This window comes from Bemisia tabaci, chromosome 8, assembly GCF_918797505.1.
Source record: "Bemisia tabaci chromosome 8, PGI_BMITA_v3".
NCBI lineage: Eukaryota > Metazoa > Arthropoda > Insecta > Hemiptera > Aleyrodidae > Bemisia > Bemisia tabaci.
The window spans coordinates 45,438,262-45,451,352 of NC_092800.1; the positions used below are offsets into that span (position 1 = coordinate 45,438,262).

A 13,091-nucleotide genomic window follows, 5' to 3' on the forward strand; every position below is an offset into this window, starting at 1 on the left:
TTTTTGATACCCGGAAAAAATTAAAGAGTTGATTAAACAATTAATTGCAAAAAAGTGACTGCAATGTTTCAATGTAGCTTCTAAAACAAAACAAATGCTACATTAACCACCTCCGTGGTTAAATCAGCTTACAATAGTGGTTAAAGTAGCATTTCTTGTTGTAAAATCGACGTTGAAACATTGCAGTCACTTTTCGTTTAGCAATTGAGTTGTTGAATCAGCAATTTAATTTTTTCTGTGTCGCTTAAATGAAAACACGCTCTCTGCTGGAAGAGGAGTATCGCGCCTTCAATTAGATGAATATGCAACGAAGATCACCGGAGAGCACGAATAGTTGTATCTGTGGCAGGCGAATAGTAAAAGCAGGCATTTTGTCAAATGCCTAGGCGAATAGTCAAATATCCTTGCTTAGATTGAAATTTTGATTTTTTCCTAATTTTAGGAAAAAATAATTCATCGCTCCTTTAAGAAAGAATTCTCTGTAAACATATGCAGCATACAATAGTATTTTAAACAATTTTTAGTTCCTTGACGCACATACATACATATACATATAAGTCGCTTTACAGCACTCCCTCGCGCTCTACGACTCCTAACCTCCACTGCTCTCTTTCAAACCACAAATCTTGGGGGATTGAGCACCTTAACATTTCCGCTTCAATCCCTTCCCTCCAACCTTTCATTGGGCGCCCTCTGCGTCTTCTCCCAGGAGGAACCCAGTCAAGGACCTTCTTCGGCAACCTGTCTCCTGCCATTCTCTGGACATGACCATACCAGATGAGTTGTTTCGTCATAATGTCATGCACGATGGTCTGCTTGGCATCCATGATTTCCCGTGACGCACATTAATCTTGAAATTTTCAGCACGTCATAAGACATAAACTTCTTAAAAATGTAAGATTTAAATGTACGAGAGGTATGTTAAAAGGAAGGAACCAGGAGAAATCGTGGATTTGAAGAGTTGAACTTCCCAAAATATTGAAAGCCCGTGAACTTCTCGCTATAAATTTACAGAATTCCTTCAACTATCAAAATTTGACAACCGGCCTAGGCATTTGATAAAATTCCTGATTTAACTAATTACCTTCGACATATCCAAACTTTTCCATAATGAAGCCTCTTGTCTTCATTCAATTTCACATTGATCATGAAACTGATATGCCACGTATGTATATCTTAGGTTTGATGAGGTCATGTAGCTCTTGGGCCCTAAAAGGGTAGCCAACCTATGAACTGGAATTATCCAGTGGTACTAATTTAAACCGCGAGAGTAGGTTCACTGACCACACATGATAAAAGCACGTACAAAACTTTGATTTCGCATAAATTTTCTCAGTTTCAAAGTTTAAATTCTCAAAAACGCTTGTTCAAAATGCACTGTCGGCCCTTCTGATTAATGTTTCAAACGTATAGGTAGGCAGCGGCACTTTTCTGGCGATTTTCGTTTTTCATGTCGTCGCCCTTTTGGGCTCGAAGAGCTACATGAATCGAGTCGTCCATACTCTCTGTGCGAAGATACTCTAGTCTAGTCGCCAATTTTTGGGAAGAAACCGTGGAGTTGTATTTTTGTGAAAGAGAGAATAATTTGATTCGATTTTGCAACGTTGGAAGAGAGTCACGTTCCTCATTCTAGGAAACAACCAACGTACCGTGCTCCACTTGTGTATACGAGGCACCTAACTTTCCTCCAGAAAAAAACCCTTTAATTTCCCGTCGAGTAGTGGACACCGCAACACTGCTTTGCTCCGGCCGGAAAATAAGGAGGTCAATAACCACAAAGTTTGGCAGTTTATCAAGAGACTTTGGAAGAAGAAGTTAGCGGTGACCGGCAATAAAAGGAGGCCCGAGGTGGATCAGGGGCGGGGGGAGTGCCGAGGGGATGACGCGAAGACAACCGCGAAAAATGAGGGCCAAGTGTCACGTGCGTCACGTTCTCAAACGTCCATGTTGCCGATTCACCCACGCACATTCAAACATGTTTCAATGTGCGTTCATGTTGTGTGTGAACACGAAAACAAAATAGTCGGTGCTCATGACAGAATCTTCTCTTCGCGGGGCTTCTGCATTTCCCTTGTTATACTTACGAAACTTTTCTGTTGTGAGAAAAGAACTTCGGTCGTGACCGCAGGCTATACTCTGTCTTCTTAACACAGACTTTTACGGCTGTAGCTTAGAACGTGCAAGAGTCCTATGCTGTCGTGCTAAGGAAGAACGCCGTATGGAAATTCGAGAGTTACCAAATTTTCTTCGATAAAATGTTTATCTTTGAAGAAAGTTATGAATATTTTTTCTTGACATTTTCAGGAGCTTTAGGTAGAATTACGAACAAAATTATTTGAAAAATTGGAAGAAAAATATTTACAAATTTTCCTGAAAATTCGTGATTTACCTAAGGAAATTTGGCAACGCCTAAATGTTCATTCGGCGTTTTTCCTTAGCGTGGAAAAGTTTTTGCGCGAACAGTGCGATATCGTCAAACAATTTCGGTGTTTCTGTCTACTTCCGGTTCGCGAAGATACGGCTTTTACTAATGTATGAAGATTTCGGTTCAACTTTCCACCGCATCAGCGCTGCCAATTGAAAATGTTAAACGAGACTTCAAATTTTCATCAAAATGTTGTATTCTCGTATTAGTATCATACGCTCCCACTTTTAAATCGACAAAAGCGGGAGAAGAGTTGAATGAAAAGTTGAATTTTGTGAATTGGGCTTAAAAGCTCCTCGAAAGTTCACAACTTTTACAGGGCAATTTTTTTGTGACAGAGATAGTAGCAATTAGACTCTCTATCCTGGCACTGAACTCGTCCAATCATCTGGCAACATGAAGCGTGGTCACCTTCCCACGTTTCAGCTATACTTCCACCCGCGGCGAGACATTATCCAAGATTGATTTCGGCCCCATTTTCGTAGCCCCGACGAAAAGTTTAAGACGAAGATCGGAACTTTGCAACCAGCCTAACGATTTGAGCTTTTCAAATTTCTTGCGAGGCAAGATTCCAAAACCTCGCACTTTTACTCGAGTAGAGTTCCAACCGCAGAGTTCATATTCTGGGCGAGTGTTTATTGCTTTCATCTGAAACATCTAAGACATTCCGGGGTTGGAAAAATAGATTCACTAAAAAGGTGCACTGATCTGTTGTCAAAATATGCAAAGGTGTAATCAGCATTTTCTATGGGGTCGCGCAAAATGTGCCTTAAGGCGGAGACTGAAATTGTGCATTTTAGCGTGAAAATCGATTTTGGATAAAAAATATCGCAATAATATCAAGTACGGGTGAACGATTTTCACGGTCCTCACAGCTGCTGATCAATCAATGGAAATCATCACACCTCTCAATGATGAGCTATAACGGGGATATCAATTATTTCAATAACGTTTGATTAAGATTTTAAGTAAATTCTAATAAGATTTGGAATCTGCTCTGTAATTAACAATCCAAAATATGTTCAATTTTATTTAGATATATTTATAGATCGCTGTCAAATATATATTTAGAAATAATATTTAAGTTTTTTTTAAACTCATAAAATCAAGTCAACACATATTTTTTACGGAGTAAAGTGGATTTGATTTTAGTTGTAAAGCATAGTGCAAAAAACGGACTCGGCGTTTAATAAATATAACAAATATTACAAAAATGGATGAAAAAATAAAAAAGCACCAGCAAAGATGACGGCTCTTCCAATTTGTATCTCGCAAGCGAAAAGTTTTGTTTAAAAGTGGAGCGCAAATCGTGACTTTCAAGACAGAAAATTGCGTCATTAATGAATCACGGACTGCTTCCTGATTTCATACTCGACAAGTTTAAACTTTTTCAGCGGGAAAAATATCCTTCTTGGCTGAGGGCCGTAATCACAGTCGTTCTTCAAATAACTGGTTTCGTAGCCAGGAAGGTCCTTGTATGCACATTGTCATTAACAATAGGTCTTACACGTACCACCATTAAAAGAACCATGTTTACGGACCTCCGATAACATTCAACACTGTAATCTCGGAAATGTATCTTAGAGAGGCTTGTGATAAAATGACGCTGCAAAAATTCAAAAATGAAAAATAATAATTTTGTACGGACCCTTAAAAAAAAAAAAAAAAAAAAAAAAAAAATCAATTTTACGATGCTATTTTGAGGGCTTCCTTAATTTTAAACCTCCCTTAATCACAATTTCACAATGCCAATCAAATGGGTCTGTTGCACGCAAGAGATACAGCCAAGCGAATACTTTTCTGAGGGTAAATTTGCTTGAAAATCACATTATCAAGAAAGTCTGAAATCCACCGATTGAGCACAGGTGAGAATTTCATAGAAATTTATTATAGTCCAAAACCAAAGAATAGGAAGAAATAAGTCTGATAATGACTGAAAGATCACAAAAGTTTCGTAATTGATGTTTTTTGGAGTCGCTAGTTTTGAATTTCATGTCAAATTGCCTACATTTTATCGCCCTGGCCTAGAGATTGTGGGCAAGTTCATGGCCCGCTACGGCACGGCGCGGCGCGGCGTGATGCCAGTTCGAAACGTGCACAGGCGCCTACAAACCTAAGGGGATACTTCAAGCATAGCGCAATGCGTGAAGTATCCCCTTAGGTTTGTAGGCGTCAGCCTACAGGCTCAGGCTACTTCCTCCTATTCCTCTGCCTGTGTAATCTTTGTCGACGGTGACGTGTTACAATCTACGAATATTTTGAACTTAAGAATAGATTTCAGTCTTTTTTTAAGTGCTCAACGTAATTTTTGTGCGATTTAACCTTTTAATTATGTATTTATATGGCTATATCTCTTGCGTGCATATAACCCGTTGGGATTTCCGCGGAAAGGAGCTGTTCATTGACTTTAAGTCCGATTCTTAGTCTATAACGATGCTGAATAAAAATTGCTAATCAACAGAGGTTTGTTGAAAAAAGCTTTTCTTTTCATTTGAGCAAGAGTTTGCAACGCATATATAGGTTCTTGTTCATGTACTTAGGAGGACTAAGTTTCAATAGAAGGGCTCAGAGCGCGAACGGTAAGTTGTAATGATTTCGGTGCCTGAGTGAATACGGGAACTCAGGTAAATGGCTCGAAATGAGAACGAATGAGACCAACCACATAATACCCAAGGAAGAGATAACAAAATAATATCGGACTCTGGAGAGGCGGAGAAAGACTCCTACCGCGCAAGGGGCAAAACTTGCAACTTTTCTAACCTCTTCTAAGATGACGAATAACTAGTAAGAACTAAAGGATTTTTACTATTTTTATTTCAAATGCTGTCACACAATTTTGCATCCGAAAGCTGCCGGCATATTTTTAAATTTTCCTGTGTTTATTTGTGTGTCATCCTACAAATATTTCCCTTTTCATTTTTGAAACTTTTGCGCAACAATCTTGTAAAAAACCTTTCTATAAATTTACTTTAGATTCTAAAGGATATACTCATCCGGTTTTAAACTACAGTGTTACTTAATCATCTGCCTATAAAATAAAACACCAGAGGAAAGTAGGCGACGTCTTGCGCAGTTAGGCAGATACCTGCAGACATAATTCATCCAAATGACATTTTTGAATAACAGAAGTAGCATGTTTAAGTCATTCTATGGAAAACCTAATGCGTGCAAAACTGGATTTGCGTATGATTTCAATGTAAACTGAGCAGGAGCGGCCAAACTAGTCATCACGATTATTTGCTCATACTTTCAGGAACATTAAAGATGAACAAACGTTTATCGAAAACTATGTCCATTAAATAAAAATGTGGCTCGTCCTTAAAATTTCAACTTTTTGGATATTATTAGTCCTAATATAAACTGATGCAATGGACCTTTGGAAAAGATAGGAATTAAATCACTACGCAATATGCTTCCTCTTCGCTATTTCATAATAAAACGAATCGCACAATGGAAAGTCCGGAATCAATTCTTAAACTGGTTATAAGATTCTACAATTAAAATTTTTAAATGGCGAAAATACAAATTCTGCCAATTGTTTCATCTAACTTAATGTGACCTGTGCTGAAATACTTGTCAAGGTCCCATTCAAGAGTTGCTTTCCAAATCTAGAAAACGTTGACTAAGAATCTTAATTAAAATCTTGAGAATAATTCTAAGAATGTTGATTTTAAATCGTTTGCTCCGTAAGATATTGAAGAGAAACCTTGTGATTTTCATCACTCTTTAGACTTTGAGGCATATTTCATCTAAAAAAGCGTATTTATTTTCCTGCAGCTCTTGTATTTAACCGACCAATTATTCTGACTCATATTTCTGTCATTTGAAGAAGGAAAATTAAAACAAGTATCCGTTAACTTTAAAAGACAGAGGCGGAAAAACGAGTACGATCAGCTCTCGTGACACAACTTTAAGACGCAAATATTCGTGTTCTGAGGATGCCCTTGTTGCATACCCAAAGAATTGAAGGCACCTGGGCTTTGCTTGCGCTTATCGCTGCTCAATCGTTTTCTACGTAAGATTTTGAAGAGAAACAATGTGACTTTTTTTTTTTTATCTGTAGTGTCCCATTGCGACGTGATACTGTTATTTTATTTATATTGGAGCCATCGAAAAGCAATAAAAGACTGAAGGACAAAACCATGATTTCAATTGGATTGCATTTTGCAAAAAGGAACCAGAAGCATTGCAATCATGCTAAGATTGTGCAACTTCATCCTTTGCGATATAATTGCCGATATCAAGAAAAAACATGAAACTTACATGATAATTTTTGTCTTAAATTCGCAATTTTAGCGAGTAAAATAGAAACTGTTAAAGGATAATCAGATTTTTCTTCCAAGACAAAAGAAGTTGCACAATCTTAGCAACATTGCAATGCTCTTGGTTCCTTTTTGCAAAATTCAATCCAATTCATAGAGCCCTTTTTGGGGGCCTCCGAATGTGGAATTTGGCTCATTGCGCGCCCGAGCAGCGACGCTTAAGAGGTCAAATGCTGGAAGGAGGCACTTATACCTCATTTTCCTTCCGGGCCCTCTTTTTTCCCGGCTCGGATAATAAGATCACGCACTCTGCCCCTCATCTCCTGCTTCCGCCTCTCTCCCCGCGGTTGACAAATCATCCGGCGCAACCCGCCCAGCTCCAATCCGACCCGACGGGGAGGAGTTTCAATCTGGCAACGTGGGTTTCCAGCCCTGCGATTTCCGTATAAAAACATCCGCGGTTCGGTTTGATTCGCTGGGAACTGCCGGGGTAATTACGGGAGAATCGGCAGCCTCGTTGTCCCCTAATCCCTTTTATGGACTGAGCAAATTCTCTCGGCCGCACTTGTGAACTCAACAATCAGAAGCGCTTGCGGTCCCGCCGAGAACCGACGCAGTGTTGGCACGCTCGGAATCGCGCCACGGTAAAACGCCGTATTAACCAGTCGGGAGATAAAGAAGGGGAAATTACGGGAAACAGGGCTAAAATACAATGATAAAAAACCCCGCGACGTTTCGACTCAAAACTGAGTCATTTCAGTCGGAAAATAAATTGAAAATTTCAAAATATTGAAGAAAAAAGAAATATACATGTTGGTGGCTAAAAAAAACTGTTCTTTTATTAATAGTTACCCAAAAGTTAAATGAGATGCGCTTGAAATGAGCCCGGATTTTGGAAAATTGCTCATTTGAACCTTTCTTTCGTCCAGAAGTATTTCAACAGAAATGGAACATTTGAAGTATGGCATAGATTGCGATACTTTTGCTTCGATCGGTGAATCGTAGATCTCTAGAGTAATGAATTGATCGGAAGAAGCGATCATTCTCACGCATTGAATCCAACGGTTGAATCGCTCAAAACTGATAACAGAGACATCGACACCGTTAACCGAAAACAATCAGCACGGTCTTAGGTTTTTTCTTCGATACTTTTCTACTGTTATTTTATTTTCCGACTAAAAATGGCTCAGTTTTGAGTCAAAACGTTTCGGGTTTTTTATTGTCGTATTTTAGCCTTTTTCCCCGTTTTTTCTCCCTTGTTTTTCCCCTGTTATCATTGTCTCGGACTGTTTCGTGAAAATTTGTATCTATTAACCAGACCCACTATATTTGGACGTATTTCTATCAAACGAAACCACGTGCAATAAGACATGAGCCCTGAGACCCATAGGAATATGTGCATAACAGGGCTCACGTCTTAATGCACAAAGTTCCGTTTGATAGAAATACGTTCATTCCAGAAAAATTCCACGAAAAATCTGAGCAATGCACTCGAGTGAGGCAGGAGTTCAATTTTGACCCAAGGGCAACGCTACTTCCCATCTAATGATGATTGATGATGATACTTGTGGATCAGAGAAAAAATAAAAACAAGCGGGGAAAGCTCTAATACGTTCGTACTAGAGAAGCGCTCAGCTGTTTTCTAGGCGAGTTTCTAAGCTCCTCGAAGAAGAAGAGCAACGTTGAGTGAAAAAACTCGCCTTACCAAAATGTCAACTATCGATTTCGAGAAAACTACTGCTCCGCTAAAGAAATAAATAAATTGAAATTGAACTTGTTCAAATGAAATAGTTTCCAAGCAGGATGGCAACGCTTCAAACCGTACACGTGTCTCATTCAATAATGGGCTCGTTGTAAAGGACCTCCGAATGCTACAGGGATTTTTTACAGGATTATGTTCGGGAGCACTGTACTGATTGGACACGGAAAAGAAAATCGTCTGTTACTCTGGAAAACCTTGAAACGCGAAAAGTGTCTTCGTTCCCCGTGAACTGATTAGTAGCTCTTGTCTTCTCCAACTGTAGATTCTAAGCCGCATTGGAACTAATCAAGGAAAAAATCGGGCATAATGAGCTGTGAGAAACTTGTGAATCCAGGAGTCAGCGTCGCGAAACGCCTTCAAAATGTGTTGATACCACCGCAGCTTACCGTCGAGGCTGAATAGTGGTATCCCCCAAGTCACGCGTTTGGCTGTATCGGGGGATACCACTTTTCAGCCTCGGCGGTAAGCTATGGTGGTATCAACAAATTTTAAAGGCGCTTTGCGATGCCGGCCCCTGAATTCACAAGTTACTCGCAGCTCATTATGCCCGATTGATCAATTATTATATCGAATTGTTATCGATATCAATTGATCCTCGGTGAGGCAACAGTGTTCTCAGCTTAAAACGATCGCAACCATTAGCTTGATCACAGTAGAGTGTTCTTTACCTCAACGAGCAGTCTGCAGCTCACTTTATAGCAGATGAAAATGGTATTAAAATGTTTTGAATCCGACACTTTTGAAACTGCACTGGGTGCAGCAATGGCCTCCCTTTCAGTGATGTGGCGTACCTTGCAATATACCGATTGATTCACCATTTAACCCTATGGAACAGAATCGATAAACAGAGTAATCGCAGCGAACACCTTCATAGTAGATTCTTTAACCATCGCTTCAGAAGGGGAAATATCGACGGTCGATCATTCACGCTTCGCATTCAAGCTTGTAAAACGCATATCTCTTACGCATAGTGTGAGGTTAGGAATGTATTTCAGACTTTTCAAATGCACTCATCGTGATTTTTGAGAAATTTTCTGTAAGAAGTAACTCTTTATTTTCTTCTAGCTGAAGTTTGCAACAGGGTACTTATGCTGCAAAATTATTAATATTTGTTGAAAAAATATTGGTAAGACTTGGCGGTTTTTCTGGCTCTGTCACCGCTCTTCGCTACCGCGGCAGATCGGCTCAGATTCGTGGCTGCGAGGCTTGGTCCCATTCGGAGCGGGAAAATACCTGGAAGGCTTTCCGAAGTTGATGTTTGTAGGGCGGAGGATGAACAAAACAATTTAGCCGTATCCGTTGGAAACATTAAGTAGAGGTCGGGCGGCAATGAAGCATGTTCGCGACCCGAACACGGCAAATTGACTTCGCTATTTTCTTGTTAGGTTCCGAATCACTTTTTTACCCGCCTGAGACTCTAGCCGCCGGACGCAACCCGGATGAGGAAGCTTTTCCGAGACGTCCGCGTTGCCAAGTCTTGCCGAAAAATCGCACACTCAATACTGACGTCCGAGGCAAGATCGTCATAACTCAATTTCTAGGATCAATACGATCCTTAAACTACTACTACCTCACTACTGCCTCACTAATACTTTACTACTACCTCTTTACTACCACTATCACTACTCTCACTACTACTACTTCTCTCACTACTACTACTCTGCCGCGCTACGGAAGAACGACGTATGAGCCTTCAGACGTTGCTAAGTTTTCGTCGATAAAACTGAATTTACCGCGAAAATTATGAATATTTTTTTCCAACATTTTAGGCAATTTTTTGCGCAACTTAATGTAAAATATCTGAAAATTTCAAAGAAAAATTTACATGAATGTCGTCGAAAATACATGTTTCATCAAGGGGAATTTGGCAACTTATGAATGTCCATACGGCTTTTTTCCACAGCAAGGCAGTACAACTACTACTACTACTACTACTACTACTACTACTACTACTACTACTACTACTACTACTACTACTACTACTACTACTACTACTACTACTACTACTACTATTACTACCACTACTACTACCACCTTATTTCTTTCCTCCCTTTTTCTCCCTTCTTTTTTTCAAGCAAACAGGAAGGAAGCGTACGTCCCTCACGCCCCCTCCTCCTTGACTTGTCCACGCTCTGACAATTTAAGAACGAACGGAAGACTTATTCTGCGGAATTTTCCGCTGGTCCACTCCTGATGCATTTTCTCCAAACTTCATTTTCGGACTAACCGCTCTCCTCGGTATTGCAAGAGCACGAAGCTCAATTCTGCGGGATCCCCTGAAAACCCTTCGATGAAGAACCCATGAGCGTTTCCAAGCCACGTCTGATCCGGGCCGAGTGCACCATCGTTAAACTTTTAAAGCGGAGCTCGTCGCAGCCAAACCGTGCGGGCGGACGTGCACGCGAGACGTGAAATACGCGAGTTTAACGTCCGGACAGGCGACCCAGGGTCGGCAATGAATCTTGCGCCCGGTCGAAGTTGTATTCGCTGCTTTGTCGGGGATAATTTCATTTGAACCGCTGCCAAACATGTCCGCCATGCGCATGTGAGCTCCGACTCCAGTTGCCGAAATGCTCCGCACGGAAAAAAAGCTCCGTCCAACGCAGAGATAATACATTTTCCAGACTCCGCACCAACAATCCGAGCGATGTATCTAATCGAGGGAAACAAAAGTTACATTTCGGAGGTTGACGCTATTCTTTGCTGAATGATGATTGATGACCAAAGGCGAATTTTTGCGACTGAATTCAGTTAATTTTTTTGAATTGAACCGACAGAAATTTTTATTTTTTATTTATTTTTTTTTTTGGTTTGAATTACTTAGTAGAAACTAATCTTTAAGAAGCTAATAAGTTTTACCTTGTGGTAGATCAAAAAATTTAAACTCCTTCGAATGGCTCTCTACGTTCACAAAACACGGTCTCGTCGAGGTGCGCGGTTGACCTCGCAGCGTTGGATCGTGAATGGAGAATTTGCATGCAAATTTTTTGATTGCTTCATCTGAAAGTGCTTAAAGAGCTGATTTCACAGTATTTTTTATAATTTTTTTCTGATGTGGGAAATAGTGTGAAAATATATTCAAAAGCGAGAAAATGCACCGTCTAGCGATGTCATCTGGCGGCATTTCCCATTTAAACACACGTATTTTAGCAGATAAGATAATTTTGTCATATCCTCTCCAATAATTATTCAATTCATGAGCCAAGGGTGTCCTCGTGTTCAGTTCACCCAGTGTTTCCACTTAAACACAAAATTCATCAAATTTCAGACACCTGCAAATTCTCTATTCCCTTCATGTGCTGCCTACCTAATTTTAAATCTCTGTGAATGAAAACTAATCAGGTTGATAAATACGAGTCAATGACGCGCCTTATCAACGTATTGTGCTGGTGTTCACTGCCTGTTTTTTGGTATTTGGAGTGAAGCCGAGTGCTAGAAATAATGTAAAATTTTCTTCAAAAAACTTACATTTCATTAACAAACTTAGATCGCAGCTTTTCGAAGCAAACGCTTAATCTTGTCACGCTTGTTTTTTGTCGATATTTGTTGCTGAGTGACTATCGTTTGATTTACAATATTCAAGCTCGACACAGTTTGATTGAAATTTGATCATATTCTGCTTACAATGTTGTCTGACTGGCATTGATTAAATTGTGAGAGTCTTTATCGTTGCTCCCAGGACAGGCCGAATGACTTGTCTGCGTCCTATGCACCGCGCGCCGGTACATCATCGCACTCATATCTCTGGTTTTGTTGATTGCGTTACCATTGCAACGGCAGCGATGCAAAGCTCACTTCTGAAACACTCTTTCTGGAGTTTCGAACGCCGTCCTATTGAAAATAACTGGAGCCTCGTGAAATTGGAATATCATTTAAATCCTTTTAAGTCTCTCTATGACCAATAAAAGTGCGTACCATTGAATGACATGCTTCGCTCGTTCAAAGAAAAAGATACAAGCTCAAAGGTAAAAACTTGAATTGCATCACAGAGCTGCTATGGGAAAACGCCAAACGTCAACTTTGACGTAATTTTCCCGGTAATATATTTATTCTGAGAGATAAGTTGCGTATATTTTTATTAACAATTTTCAGATATAATTGCAAATGAAACCATCTCAAATCGATCATTCTCGTCGCCTCCGTGTGTGTCAGAGTTGCCAAATCGGGCCATTTGCAGGAGCGTTGTCGGTAAAAACGAACGGAATCAACACCTATCGCTGGCGCCTACAAACCTATCAGGGATACTTCACGCATTGCGCAATGCGTGTGCTGGCGCCTACAAACCTAACAGGGATACTTCACGCATTGCGCGATGCGTGAAGTATCCCTGTTAGGTTTGTAGGCGCTGGTACGACCGTGCGAGAAAATAGTGATGCTGGTCTGGTCTAAAATTGAGATTTTGATAACGAAGTTCGGAATATTGTGACAATATTGGCTCCGTTTAACTAGGCTACTTTTCACGTCCTCAGTTCACTGCCGATGGTTAACATAACCGCCATCTGCGCGACCATCGACCGAATTCGTCGTTCTCCACATGAAAGAACCTAACTACATTTCAACGTTGCCAAATTTTCTCTCGTAAATTGAATTTTTACCTGGCGAATCTTGGTGTTTTCTGAATGGAAATTTCACCAATTTTTCT

At 40.1% G+C, this 13,091-nt stretch overlaps 1 protein-coding gene across 3 annotated transcripts in view; it reads left to right on the plus strand.

The window, feature by feature from the left end:
* Positions 1 to 13,091, plus strand: part of Gfrl (Glial cell line-derived neurotrophic family receptor-like) — a 387,984-nt gene that overhangs the window by 218,643 nt on the left and 156,250 nt on the right. The window lies entirely within an intron of this gene.